The sequence below is a fragment of the Atractosteus spatula genome, chromosome 8 (genome assembly GCF_055471065.1).
Source record: "Atractosteus spatula isolate fAtrSpa1 chromosome 8, fAtrSpa1.hap1, whole genome shotgun sequence".
NCBI classification, from domain to species: Eukaryota; Metazoa; Chordata; class Actinopteri; order Semionotiformes; family Lepisosteidae; genus Atractosteus; species Atractosteus spatula.
The window spans coordinates 31,382,723-31,396,001 of NC_142713.1; the positions used below are offsets into that span (position 1 = coordinate 31,382,723).

Genomic DNA, 13,279 nt, shown 5'->3' on the forward strand with positions numbered 1-13,279 from the left:
AAGAACATCATATTGTAAAATAGGAAACAGAGCCTTATCAGCGGCAGCCCCGCTTCTTGGAAATACTCTTCCTGACCATATTAAAAACACTCCATCTGCTTACTTTTTTCAGAATCCTTCAATTTATTATCTTTCTTTTAATTGCACACAGATACATGGTTTTAGCGTATTTTTGTGTACTGTACTTTTTTATATGTATAATTATCCTCAGAGCCCGGAGAATGGTCTGGATGGAAAGGCGCTATATACGATTAAAACTGATTAAATTCTAAGAAGAATTCTAAAATGCTGGATGCATACAATACCACCTGTGTAACCTAATTAACTCACATGGCCACGATCCTCACAATGAGAAACGTACCGAGAACGGTGGATAGGCGAATTGATTATTTTCCCGAGTTCTCGGTCTTAATAAAGCAGCACTGAAATGCTGCATCAAACACAGCTAAACCACACGCGCAAAGATACACCGGTAAACGTTGGTAAATTGGTAAAGTTGCTTAGAAATTTCAGTGGCACTACACTCGAGATGCAGTGTTTGCGAGCAACGAAAAAAACTCTCATTTTGCTTTAAGTGTTCATTTAGTGAAGGACTACTTTTTCCTGTTCTTGTGCTTAAAACTGTCTACTGTTTCCTTGCTCTTTTCAAATCACACACTACATACGCCACTCTAGCACTTCCGGGTCGACTGTTTCCTACTGCAGGTATACCCCTTAACACACAGACAGAGAAGATCTTCGTGTATAGGTAAACCCTGTTTGTATATCCATCGTTACATGAAAACCTATGCACCTATGTTGCTTCATGGTGTTTTTGTCTGCGGAGTTTCCTATGTCGGCTTGCGTTAGCATGTTTTCATACGTAAATAATCTTGACATCCCCTCTCCTTGCTAGCTGGTCATTCATTACAGTGCTTGTGCTGTACGAACAGGACATGCGTACCACAGGTCTTGTGACCAGTTTCCTGAACTTGTATACTTTTTAAGATACTTGATTAAAGAACTAGCGTTTTCCAATGAACGAAGAATTTAAAATCAGTTACTACATACGTATTTACTCGATTGTATGAAATTAACATGAGTAATTATAGCTAAGTTCCAGATACTAGTTACTGGTAATTCAGGTTCAACTTCTGAATTGTGTATTATCGACAGTTTAATATGTGACTTGATTAACGTTGAGGAGGTGCTGTCATGCTGGTTTTGGGTTTTACTGATGACATTTTATAACTAGGTATCACACCATTAGTAAAAAAAGCATTGAACGTATTGGCTTTAAATTGTTAATGCGCGTTTATTTATGCTGTACATTACATGTTTATAGTCGACCTCGCACGCTGGGACAAAAGCATTGCATCACTTATTGGTGGAGATGTATAATAAGTTTACTACCCAAGCACAGCAAACGTACTGTACATTGACGCAGACTTAATGAATCATGGGCGGCTGTATTTGTTGTACAATTTACATGTGTTTAATAAGACATTAATGGCATCCACTGATGTCCTCTTCCAAACTCTTACGTTCTTTGCTTTTGCAGTGCAATAATGTTATAGACAAAAATATGTACTATACATTCAATATTGCATTCTTCAAAAAGTATTGGAATATAGTATCTGTCCTAGATTGTTTTTTTTAGCTATACAGTATCTATTTGTAATACAGAGCATTTTGATGTCAACCTGCCAGAACATCTCATTGAAGTGGCTGAATGAATAAATGACTCCATTGAAAGTTTCATTGCCCTTCGATTTGCGCTGAATGTCCAGTGAATTCTGAAACAAATGTTTTTGTGAGATTGAAAACCAACATTATATGGTTTTTTACTTGTTTTTTTTTGTGCTCATCTGTTTTTATTGTTTTTTGTGATGTGACAGCCTTTGTACTTCAATTCTATGAGTTAGTTGTCTGAATGTATAGCTTGAGACTACTGTACAGCTCTAACAGAGCCATAAATTACTCTGGGCCTTTATTATACAGCACAAGTGAATAAACTCCCGTGTTGTGATATGTGATACAGTTTCAGAGTTTTCATCTGTAGGCTCTCACTAATGTGCACACTTGCATTTACTATTGGTTTCCCTTAGGAAAAATATTAAATTGATCCAGTTAAGATTTACAGTATTTGGACCAGTTTGTCCCTTCTTCAGCCATTTACAGTTTTAAAAAAAGGCAGAACACCCACAGGGCTCCACCAAATCCCCAAGGACTGAAGTTGGGCATCCCTGTATCAAACTGTTGCTCGAAGATCCCACCGTGAGCTTCAACAACTTGACTTGGTTCCAAATTCTGTCAAAACTGTGTGGAAAGACGTGTCTCCTGTGTCCTGAATGTTTAATTGAGTATGCAAATTTGAAGAGGCTGAATAGTATAACTATAGAGAGAACTGCTGCAAGCATACATCAATATTATTACCAATGCTGGCAGGAACCATATGACACGCAGGCAGATGTGCTGTTACAGTAATTTAGCTAAGAGAGCCATGCTGTATAAGTTTAGCCGACAGTCCCAGACAGACCTGTTTATTTAAGTCAAATGCCAGAGAATTCATCACAAAGTTCCATTTAATGTAGATGCCCATTGTGACTCATGGATGCTGCTGTATGGCTTCTTTGCAGTAATTTTTGGCACATTTCAGCAAATATGGTTGCATTCCAGCATATATAATGGAGAAATTCTAGATCTGAAAGTTCTGGATTACTATGCTTATTAAGTAATAATTGCTATAATTCTGGATTATTCTATCTGTTCATCCTTTTTATATCACAAATTAAAATACATAGAACCAACAATTATTGAGTACATATTAAGAAGGGAATGAATTATCACATTATTTTTTTTTATTATGATTCAGTAGTATAACTAATTTAGCCATAATTTATTATGTTATAATGATTTAAGACATGTCCAAGAAGCTGTGTAAAGAATGCAGAAAAAATATCAAACCTGATAGACTTTATGTTTTGTGTTTACAGCCCTGTACATCAATCTACTGGTATCCATACACTATTGTCCTTATTAATATACATTACTCTTACAGTAGCTTTAATGCCTATTACTCTCAGTTAAATAAATAATGTGATATTTTACAACATGGAGATGTTTAATCTTTTTCAGTATCTATGTGCCTATTAAGCCATAAATCTGACACCTGGCATTTCTACCGTCGCTGAATAATTTAACAGTAATGGATTATTAATTTTTTGGAACAAGAAAAACAGACATTGTTTGAGACAGTGAAGCACTTCTCATTCTTCCATCTTGCACATTCCTAAGGGAGAGAACAGAACCACACGCCAGGTTTCAGTTTGTGTCTGAAAAGGTGCTGTGTAAAACATAATAGCACTTGTCGTTTTTTTTTATTCAATCCGGGAAGGACAGTCATCCTTCTTTTGCAAACAATACTTTCCTTAACTAATAAAGAACAAAGCAGGACAGAAAGAAATCAGTCAGAATTTGTGATCAGTCAGGACTGTAATCCTATGCAGTGTAATTTTAACAGTTTTAGGATTATTTGAAAATCTTAAAGTTTGCTTTAGCAAAAGTGGACTCTTAGCCCTTTTTTGACTCAGTTTATATTGTGTTATATAAATATAATTTATATATCTCAATAAAAAAAGCTTTGAATTGTTTGGGTAACTGCATTTTGAGAAAAGTTGGAATCTGCCCTTTCAGCTTCATGTCCTGCCCCTGACTGAAAAATTTCAAAAAGAAAAAATAAGATCTTGGGTAAAAAAAAGTAATAAAAGAAGTTTTTCTGTGTTTTTTTCCCCACTAATAATAAAAAACCTAAAGATAGCTGCAAGGGTCCGCAGCTGTGCAAGAACGTAGCCTTTTGAGTGATTACGTCCTTCTTGATATTTACAGATCTCTGGGCTAACAGCATTGACCTTTTCCAAGGTAGTTTGCCCCAAGTAAGCCTTACAGAAGCCTCCTTGATCTCTGGAGTTCTGCTTATGCCCTAGCCTGTCTTGACGCATTGCGCTGGAGTGAAACAGCTGTTTTTTTCGTTATCAGTTCGGAACATTCTGATGAAAGGGCTTAAAGCATGAATAAGAAGAAGCGGTTAATAAATGTGGCAGTTTGCACAAAAAATAAAACTACAACTTTGATACTTGATAACTGACAGTTCTTGCTGAAGTGCTGTGGCATCATGTGAACTCAAAACCAGCTGAACTATTGTTGCTTTATGTGCAAAAGCACCTCAGTTTTGTACTAGGGACTAGGGCCATTTTCTAGATATTAAAGACTGCTGTGCTGTTTGTCTTATTATTGTGCATTTTCAATTAAATTCCGGAGGGTTTTGAATCCAGAGTAGTGGTAGGAACACTGTACTGAAGAACTATCTAATTTCACACTTCTTTCTGCAACACCCTGTTCAGAACTGCCATAATAGACACCCAAGTGTTTGTTTTATAAAGGCAACAATAATTTGTGGGCACAAATTTGCATAAGATTTGAAACTGTTAGTTTTCAGACAGAGGGCCATTCATTGTTTTAAATGATCTTTGCGAAAGGGATTTTCATATTTTGTAATCTAGGTTATGAATGAGGCTCTTGTAAAGCTCCTGTTACAATTGACATCTGATCGTTACCGTTCTAGTACCGGAAGTTTATAAGCACACAAGTCAAACACAGATTGCTTTTCTTCAAAAAATCATTACACAATTTCTAAATATCCGAATTATTTACATGAATATATAAGTAATGACATTTGCTTTTCCCTAAAGCAATCATTGAACATTTTTTGGTGGTTTCCTGTAATGCTTTAATGTTTATTTTCCATGGTCACTGCTTCTTTTGCAAGTTTGCGAGTCAGTTTGCAGACAAAACCAAATATTTAGGAGATAAGATGATGATCACTCCAGCAGGAGCACCCTGCAATGCTTTTTTAATGTGGGCATCTTTGTTGTTCTGGACTTCAACAGTGACATATAGTCAATCAGGTGCCATTGTTTGGGTCATAAATGTTGTCTGGATATTTAGTGTCTGTTTTTCTGGTGAAACAGTGACACACCAATGTGAGCATTTGGCAAGTAGAAGTGAACTTCAAAGGTAATCATCTCCAACTCTTTCCTTTCCGTTTCTAAATCTGGTGTTGACGTCTTCTGGCCAAATGAGCCTGTCCTCCTTGAGGATTCAAAGAATAAAATAATTTTGGTTTTATGGTCTGAATTGAGTCGGACCTATCACGCAGACATCATGATCTTCTGTTTATTAGAGAAGAAGAGTCACGAGTTGCTCATTGATTCCAACAACTCAGGAAGGTAGCTGATAATTCCATTCTTGTGCCTTGAATTTGAAGTTCTTCATCAGTAGAACAAGATTTCAGAAGAAGATGAAGTAATTTCCATGTTTCTTGAGGTGCCATTCCTCAGCTTGTCAGGAATGAGTTGTTCTTGAGTGGCAATGTCACTGTCATATCTCTATAGGTCTCAGGCCATAAATACAACACAGTCCATTATCTGTACAGTCCATGAGGGTTCTGATGTACCAGGTCCCACATTTTAATATTCTTTTACGTTTTGCAGCTGTAGAAAGGAGCTAACTCTGAACTTGGTATCTCGTGAGTAGTGCTGAAACAGACTTTGTTGATTGAACATATTGTAGCCTGCTGCATAAAAAGGGAAGAGCAGAGCAGATCCTAAAAAGGGCTGCTCAGTCACATTTAAAGCCAAGCACTTCTTCACAAGTGCTTAGAAACCCTCTGTAACAGCTGCACCCGTGCCAGATCATGATAAGAATCTTCCAGATATCACTGTACTTCTTCTGTTGCCCTAAGATGGATGCCAAAGAATTTGGAGAATGTGTTTTGGATGGAAGACACCTCTGTTTGTCATTTATTGTGGAGAAACTGTTACTTTTCACATAATATCGTCAGAGAAGGTAACTTTCATTCAAGGACATGAAGACCCAAGTAATCGCAGGTCTCATTCTCAGGCAGCCTTCATCTGCCAGAATGGCCATTGAGATGTTCCAGGTGGTATGTTGTCTTGTTATAAATGATATATGTTGTAATGGAAAGAACATGAGCCCACATTCCACACTCTTCTGTGTAACAGCTATTGTTTTAAAATAATAAATGAACCTTACAATCACACCATTTTTATTCTTTAAAGGAACAAGTAATAGGTTTATTCCATGCTGAAAAAAAGAAGAAAGAGAACACAACGTTTCGGCCGTGGAGCCTTCTTCAGGTGTGAAGGAATTTTTATTGTTTGGTTATTATTTGTTGAAGTTGTAGTAGTGGAGAGGTATGAGAGCTGTTTTCTTGTTTTTTTTAGAAATACTTGTGTCTCTGCAGCATTTTCATAGTCATCATTAAGTGAAATAATGGGTGGAGAAGTATGAATCCCTATCCTCCTGTATTACAGTTATGTCTGTGCATTTTTAAAGTGAGATTTTTATCAAGAACTTGAAAGTTTATACTGAACACCTTTGTAGGTGAATGAATGGGTATGTCAGACAAAAGGCCTATAATATTGGTTTCACCTGATTTCAGAATGCACTTCTCTCTATGAGGTTCCTTAGTCCAACAAACGTTCAAAACTACAAAGTATAAAGTTGTAGAAGGGTACAGATCAGGAGATGGGTGTAAATAAATTTGGACACTGAATATTCCTATGAACGTGATGAAATCAATCTTAGAAGTGGCTGGTGTACCATTACATCCAGACACTGCCTAGATCAGGCTGTCTCTGCAAACTGAACAGCTGAGCACAGAGAAAACTGGTTAGAGATGCCAACAGCAATGTGGATAAAGTTATAGAGTTGTCCATTTTCACGAGTCAACAATATCTTGGTTACTGCACATACTGTAGCTGACCTGTATAGAACTGAAAAAAAATCTCAAATTATATATGTAGTTTGCAACAACATCTTTAAGTGGTACTTCAAATGTGGCAAAAGGCTTTGTGGTCAGATGAGACAAAACCAAACTTTTTGGTCTAAAAGCAAGGGGGTTCATGTGATGCAAACCCAGCAAGCAAATCAGACACCAGTCAGCACCATCTCCATTGTCAAGTATTATGGTGGCAGCCTTATGTTATGGGACTGCTTCTCATCAGCTGGCACTGAGAGGCCTGCCATGACTGGGGGGAAATGGATGGAGCAAAATACAGGTGAAGTAGCTAAAGCTACACTGGAATAATAAGAAACAAGTGAATGTCCTTTAGCAGTCCAGTTAAAGTCCTGACTATGGCAAGATTAAAGTACTTAACCAATACTTAAAAAATACTTAACCAATGTGACAGAGCTTAAGCATGTTTGTAACGAAGAATAAGTAAAAATTGCACCATCTCAATCTGCAAAGTTGGCAAAGACTTATCCAAAAAAAGGGCAGCTGTATTGACTGAGAGGTGTGATAAATTATGTAATTTGTATTTTATTTTTGGATTTTTCTTTGCATCTTTTATTGACCACCTCATTTCACCTTTAAAAGTGTTAAAATTGATTATTAAAGTTTTGAAAATATACCATTTAAAAACAATTATACATAATTAGTAATTCACAAAAATAGGACATCATTGGAGGGGCTGGATACTATTGTGTAGCACTGCATATTTTGAAGTGCAAAATATTCTGGTTTATTCATATCTGGAACGTGCTGAAAAGAGCTGCTGTATATTTAATCCTCTAACATTTTCCAGTTACCCGGTAGTTTCTCAAAGTTCCTAGAAGCTTCTAGAGGTCACTATGGTGGCACTGGATATCTAAGGAGATTGAACACAGAAATAAGACACTCATCATAGGAAAGAAAAGATAAGAAACATCTAAACATCTTGTTTCACCTGAGCGAGCTAGAACTTGCAACCCTCAGTCTCTATGGAAACCACCTGCATTCATACGAGGATTTGAACACCTCCTGGGGCTGTGTGGACTTGCACGGGTTGCTTGTCCCAACTGCCTGCCTCCACTTAATGGGTGATCTACAGTAAAATATCAGTGACCTGATCCAAATGCAGTCAGCTGTAGTGTTTCATAGCCGTTCAGGGACGCCAAATAAATAATCATAGTGGCTCTCTGAAGGCACCAGTTCTGTAGGGTTTGGGCATTTACTGAGACAATTATCAATTGTAGCAGTAAATCACAAAGTTGATTCTTTTGATGGCTTTAGAATCCAACCATGCGACATAACTCAAACAACGCACACACACAGGTACTAATACACGAGGATACATTTATTAATACATAGAATATGCATGTAAACCTAACAGATCTTATCGAGAGGGTTATCAGAATACAAAAGGTATATATTCAATCAGTTACAAAGAGTTACACATATCAAGAGGACATACGTTCAGTATATCATTCATTTAGACCGTTTCATAAATGAACTTGGTTATAACTTCTACATTAGATACTTGAAACAAGTACATAACTCTTAGGAATTAAATTGATATCAACTGGTTTGGATAACAATTGAATTCTCGAGCTGTAATGCATTGAAGTTGAATACTCATCCAATCTCTGGGGATTCAGATCTCCTGCGGGCACAAAGAAACAGTTGCAGGCTGTTGCTGTCCAATCCGCGCTCTCTGGCTCGGTGCCAGGTTGTGCTGTGCGGCTTGCGACGGTGCGCTGCTGATGCTCACTGACCGGCTAGTTAGTGTTGGCTTTAACTAGCAAAGTTTGTGCACAGGAGAAAAGATGACTGTGGGTCCCAGCAAATCAGGAAGAGGACCGGTTCGTTCCTGATGAAGCGCTAGTTCTGAATAGTGATTCAGCTGTCCACAGTTCCGACCTGTTCACGAGGCCTGCTGCTGGTTACTCTCTGGCAACCTCCACTCTAGACTCTTAGAACAAAGGAAAGTTCTGGCACTCGGACACACTGGCCGTTCCGTGGTTGTCCGGGCTGAGTCTCAGGATGGTCAGGAGGCGCGCTGCGAGAATGTCCTGCCCTTGGGAGCCTTCTGCTCCTGGGCCGTCCTGCCCTGGAATTCTCCTTTGAATTCCCTTTAGAACAGTCCACAGAATCCTCTCCAGAATCTTACTGAATCTCCCGAATCTGAATCTCGTTGAATCTCACTGAATCTCCCCTTCTCTGTGTTGCCTGTTTTAACCTGGAGGAACTTCAGCTCGTTGATTGGCTGAAAGTTCCATGGGCATCAGAGTCCCACGTGGGTTACTCAGCCCTACCAGTCCCTGATTGGTTGATCAAGGTGAGATATGAGTCACTTAGTCCTGACACTTAGGAATGCAGTCCAGATGTCCATCCGGCACTCCCTAGACTGATAGGCGCCAGTGGATGACCATTGATCATGATAGCCAGACTTAGCTAAATGCATCCCCCTTTGGGAGCTGTCCTAGGAAACCTTAAATCACCCTGCACTAATGGTCTCTCTGTGGCTGCACCACAGAGATGAACAGAGAAATGGGGCCTCATTTGGGAAGCTCAGAAACACTTAATTCTGCCTTATTATTAAGCCTCGCCGCTACACAGCTATATAAAAACATTTAAACTAATTTAAAATAGCGACAGCTTTAACTGTGGTGCCTTTCATAAAAATGTTCAAGAATAATGCACCAGAGAGAGGGTGTAAGAAAGTTTAAGCTCCAGCCTGTGGGTAGAAACATGGCTTTGGGAGATAACATCACACCAAGGGGAAACATTTGAGAATCTTTGGAATTCTGCAGCACCGTCAGAATATCCTGTCTCCAAAACTACCATCTGAGGTTGACCTAGTGAATCTGGGGTGTATAGTCCCATAGAAACAGAAAGATGAAGATCATGGTGAAAAACAATGTAATCCCTTCTGACTTGGTCTATTCTGCTTTACTTTTGGTCCTGTTGTCCTAGTTAGAACTGAGGAACAAATAGGTTATAAAGGTTCTAAGATATTTTAGCCAAAACTGTTGCCTTTTGTAATGAATCTAAAACATGGCTCTTAATAAGCTTGAAAGTGTTTTTAATACAAGGTGTGCCTCAAACTGAGTAAAAGATTAAATACTAATCAGTGTTCCTTATGTGTCCCTGAACAGAGGACTTTTCTTGATTGGTTATCATAGTCTCTAGTAGGTCATTTTAAGTTTGTGATATGCAACCTAGAAAAACTGGCGATGTTCTGCATGCAGAACTGTTCAAATGTCCCTCATCAGTAATTTAAGAACCAAATTTAAGAACTTTACCGATAGTGCCTCATCAATGTTATCAAAATCAAAGGACAGTTCATAAAATAATATTTGCCAGAATATGAATAAAGTTGAACTCCATGCATTTAAAAATGTAATCAGATCATCTGTTCTACATCTTACATCTTGAAATCATACAAGTTATTTTGTTTCTATCCAAAATCGCTGAATGTACACCTAGATTTTCATGATAAATCAACTTTCAGTTACAATTCATAGAGGGTATGAATAAATATGTTGACTCTTATGTATAACTTTAGGACTTGGACTTTTGAGATGAATCATACCAATCATTGTGCACCTTTCTGTGCTTTCCATAATTTCGTTTTATCATCCTTCCTGTGCTTTTACCGTGGAGTGCCGTAATAAATATTTATAAGGCATCATTCAACCTGTTTCTTTTTTTGATGCTCTTTATGTACTTTGTATACATTCCATTGATACAGTTATAAAGAGTTATGTAACTCCCCTGTTGCATTAAGGCTCCAAGAGGAAATCCAGCTGACTTGAGTCACATAAATAATTCTGTAAAACAATAAAAGAGCAGGCCAAATGAGCCACCAATGGGCAAGTAGTGTAACAGGGAATGAAATCAGAGCAATTATTGTGGTTTGCTGCCTTATTAGACCTGCTAAGTGAGATCTCTGTATTTGTGGAACAGAAAATACAAAGAAGAAAGTGATTTTCATTTCTGACACACACTGAAAAGAATGTAAAGAAACAACCATGTTTCTCCCATGGATGAAAAGCAGAAGACTTGATCTTGTGCAGCAAGGGCATAATTATCCAATGATGATTTTGGTGCACTTTTACAGAAATGGTGTCCAAGTTTTCCTGGAATCTTAACCGAATATGGTTGTTAAATCCATTACAGACATCTTAAAAATGTGCAGAACTTAAGAAATTGGAAGAGTTCTGATTGATGGCTCTTGAAAATGAAGGCTAATTATTTATTTGCAAATACTTTTGCTTGGGACAGCCAGAAAGACACAATTTTAAGTATTAGTGAATTTGGGGTGATAAACCTAACAACAGACTACCTTAACCTTAAAACATGATGCAATTAAATTATAGCAGTTGCAGATTATAGAAATTACATTAGATTAAGTTACAGAATAACGGAAACAGGCAAATATGTTACATAACGTTTTAAACAGGTAAGGCCTTGTGGGGCATAGAGGCCTTTCTAAATATGGGCAAGGTAACTGGTGTTAACATTGTTTAGTGGAGGATTTTTACAGAAAACTGATTCCTGAACAGAGCACTGCCAGCCTTATCTGTTTGTTTTATTTTGACATTTTGGAGGAATGTTTCTTAGCAAGGATTCAGGATGTAGGATGTGCTATCAAAGAGTTGCTAAAAGTTGTTTGCGTCAAAATCTTCAGTGTGTGTCATCACTTTCAGATAGCTCAGGTAAAAGGGAGTTTATGATAATACGCAAATACATTATAGATCCTATAAATTCTGATATGCAATGAACAGCTCTTATACTAAATTTTGATTTAACAATGACTGTTGGCTTGCCTCAAAACTCTGTGGTACGTCAAAAGGTTATTTAAGGCAGATTAAGCCAGTGTGTATCATTGGAAAGATTTTTTAACTAAAAACATGATTGAGTTGTCATTGTCTAGTTTTACAGTATGAACCAGAGTTTTTTTAATTTAAAGAAGCACAACTTTTCAATATGACCAGCCTTTTCCCCAAGCTTAATAATGATTTAATGATGGCAGGGCCTTATATTGTCACTCTGGGGTAAATTACTTCCATTGGGAATGTTTTTCCTTAAATCTTCTTTTTTCTGTTTTTTTTCTAATTTTCTAATCTAATTTTCTGCCAATTTCCTACTCTTACAAACTTTGTTTAAGGAAAACCAATTTTTAAGATTTTTGTTGTGCAATGGAAAGGAGTTTGGAATAAACTTGTCAAGCAACAGTCGATAATATTAGATCGAGATTAGGGAGGTTCCTGATTTATCTAAACATTATCCATCCCTTTTTTTAACCTCTTCATCCAGGCTCAAGTCAGGATACACCTGGATGGGACATCAGTCCATTGTAGGGCACATATAGACACAGACACGTTTTCCCTCAATTGACAGAGGAGGATGAACAGTAGAATCCCACGAAAAAAAAAGATAAAAAAAGAAAATATTGTTTAAGAACTCATAAAGGAAAAAAAAAGTCTGTTGCTGAAATTCTTCTTGCTTCTGGAAAATAGTCTTTTAAAGCAATAGTACAGAGTCCCAGACTGATGTGCATGGAAAGAAAGTATTTTTTGTGACCTTGCAGCAACAGTGCAATCTAAATTCCCAAATACTTTGAAATTAAAAGTTCTTTTTACAGGAATTGTACCTGATTCTTATTGTATTGAGCATTTAATGGGAAATCTTGGCATGAGATACACATATTAATCGAAGTCTGCTTTTGTTATTCCCGGCTTGGCTTTAAGAGTATTGGTATTGTAACGGTACAGACGGCTCAGCACTGTAGGGTTGATTTCTGGTGCAAGCAGTAGCTTCTGTTATCTGGTGATGGGATGAGTAAAGCCCTTTCTTTTAAAACTGACAGTTAGAAGTGTAGTTCTTCAGGTGTAGGAGAACGTACTCTGAAGGTAAGGAAAGTCAATGCAGAGGGTTATAAAAAAAGACATTCCTGCTCTGAACTCTGAACTAAGGGAATGGCCTACAGAGAAAGGCCAAAGAAACTGAAACGAGTCTTGAATACAGGAGACTATGAGCAGACCTGGTACACATATTCAAAATCCTCAGAGGCACTAACAAAGTGAACCCACTGGATTTTTTTCAGAATCTGCAGTGAAACAGGAACCTTAGGACATGAGAGGAGACCATATGGAAAGACAACTGCGAAGATTAGGCACTTCTTTGCCCAAAAGGTTGTGGGAGTATGTTACAAGCCACCCAGCCATGTTGGTGAAGGCAGTGCTAACGATTTAACTGGCTAGATGGGCTGAATGACCTTCTCTTATCTGGAGCTGTTCATCTGAAAGTGAATTAGCCACTGAATACACTTTATATTTGGGTAAGACTTTTTCAAACAATAATCTACTTGTCAGAGTGAGAGTCAGTAAAACTCATTAAAGTTAATTTCTCTGTCCAAATTACTTGCTTTCAATTCCAGTCTCACACATG

At 37.6% G+C, this 13,279-nt stretch overlaps 1 protein-coding gene across 1 annotated transcript in view; it reads left to right on the forward strand.

Annotated features, from left to right (window-relative positions):
* Positions 1–682: 682 nt before the first annotated feature.
* Positions 683–13,279, forward strand: part of LOC148829417 (coiled-coil domain-containing protein 91-like) — a 158,007-nt gene continuing 145,410 nt past the window's right edge. The window contains exon 1 of the mRNA XM_088923508.1: positions 683–748. The gene's annotated coding sequence lies outside the window, so the exon portion shown is untranslated. The remainder of the gene's footprint in view (positions 749–13,279) is intronic.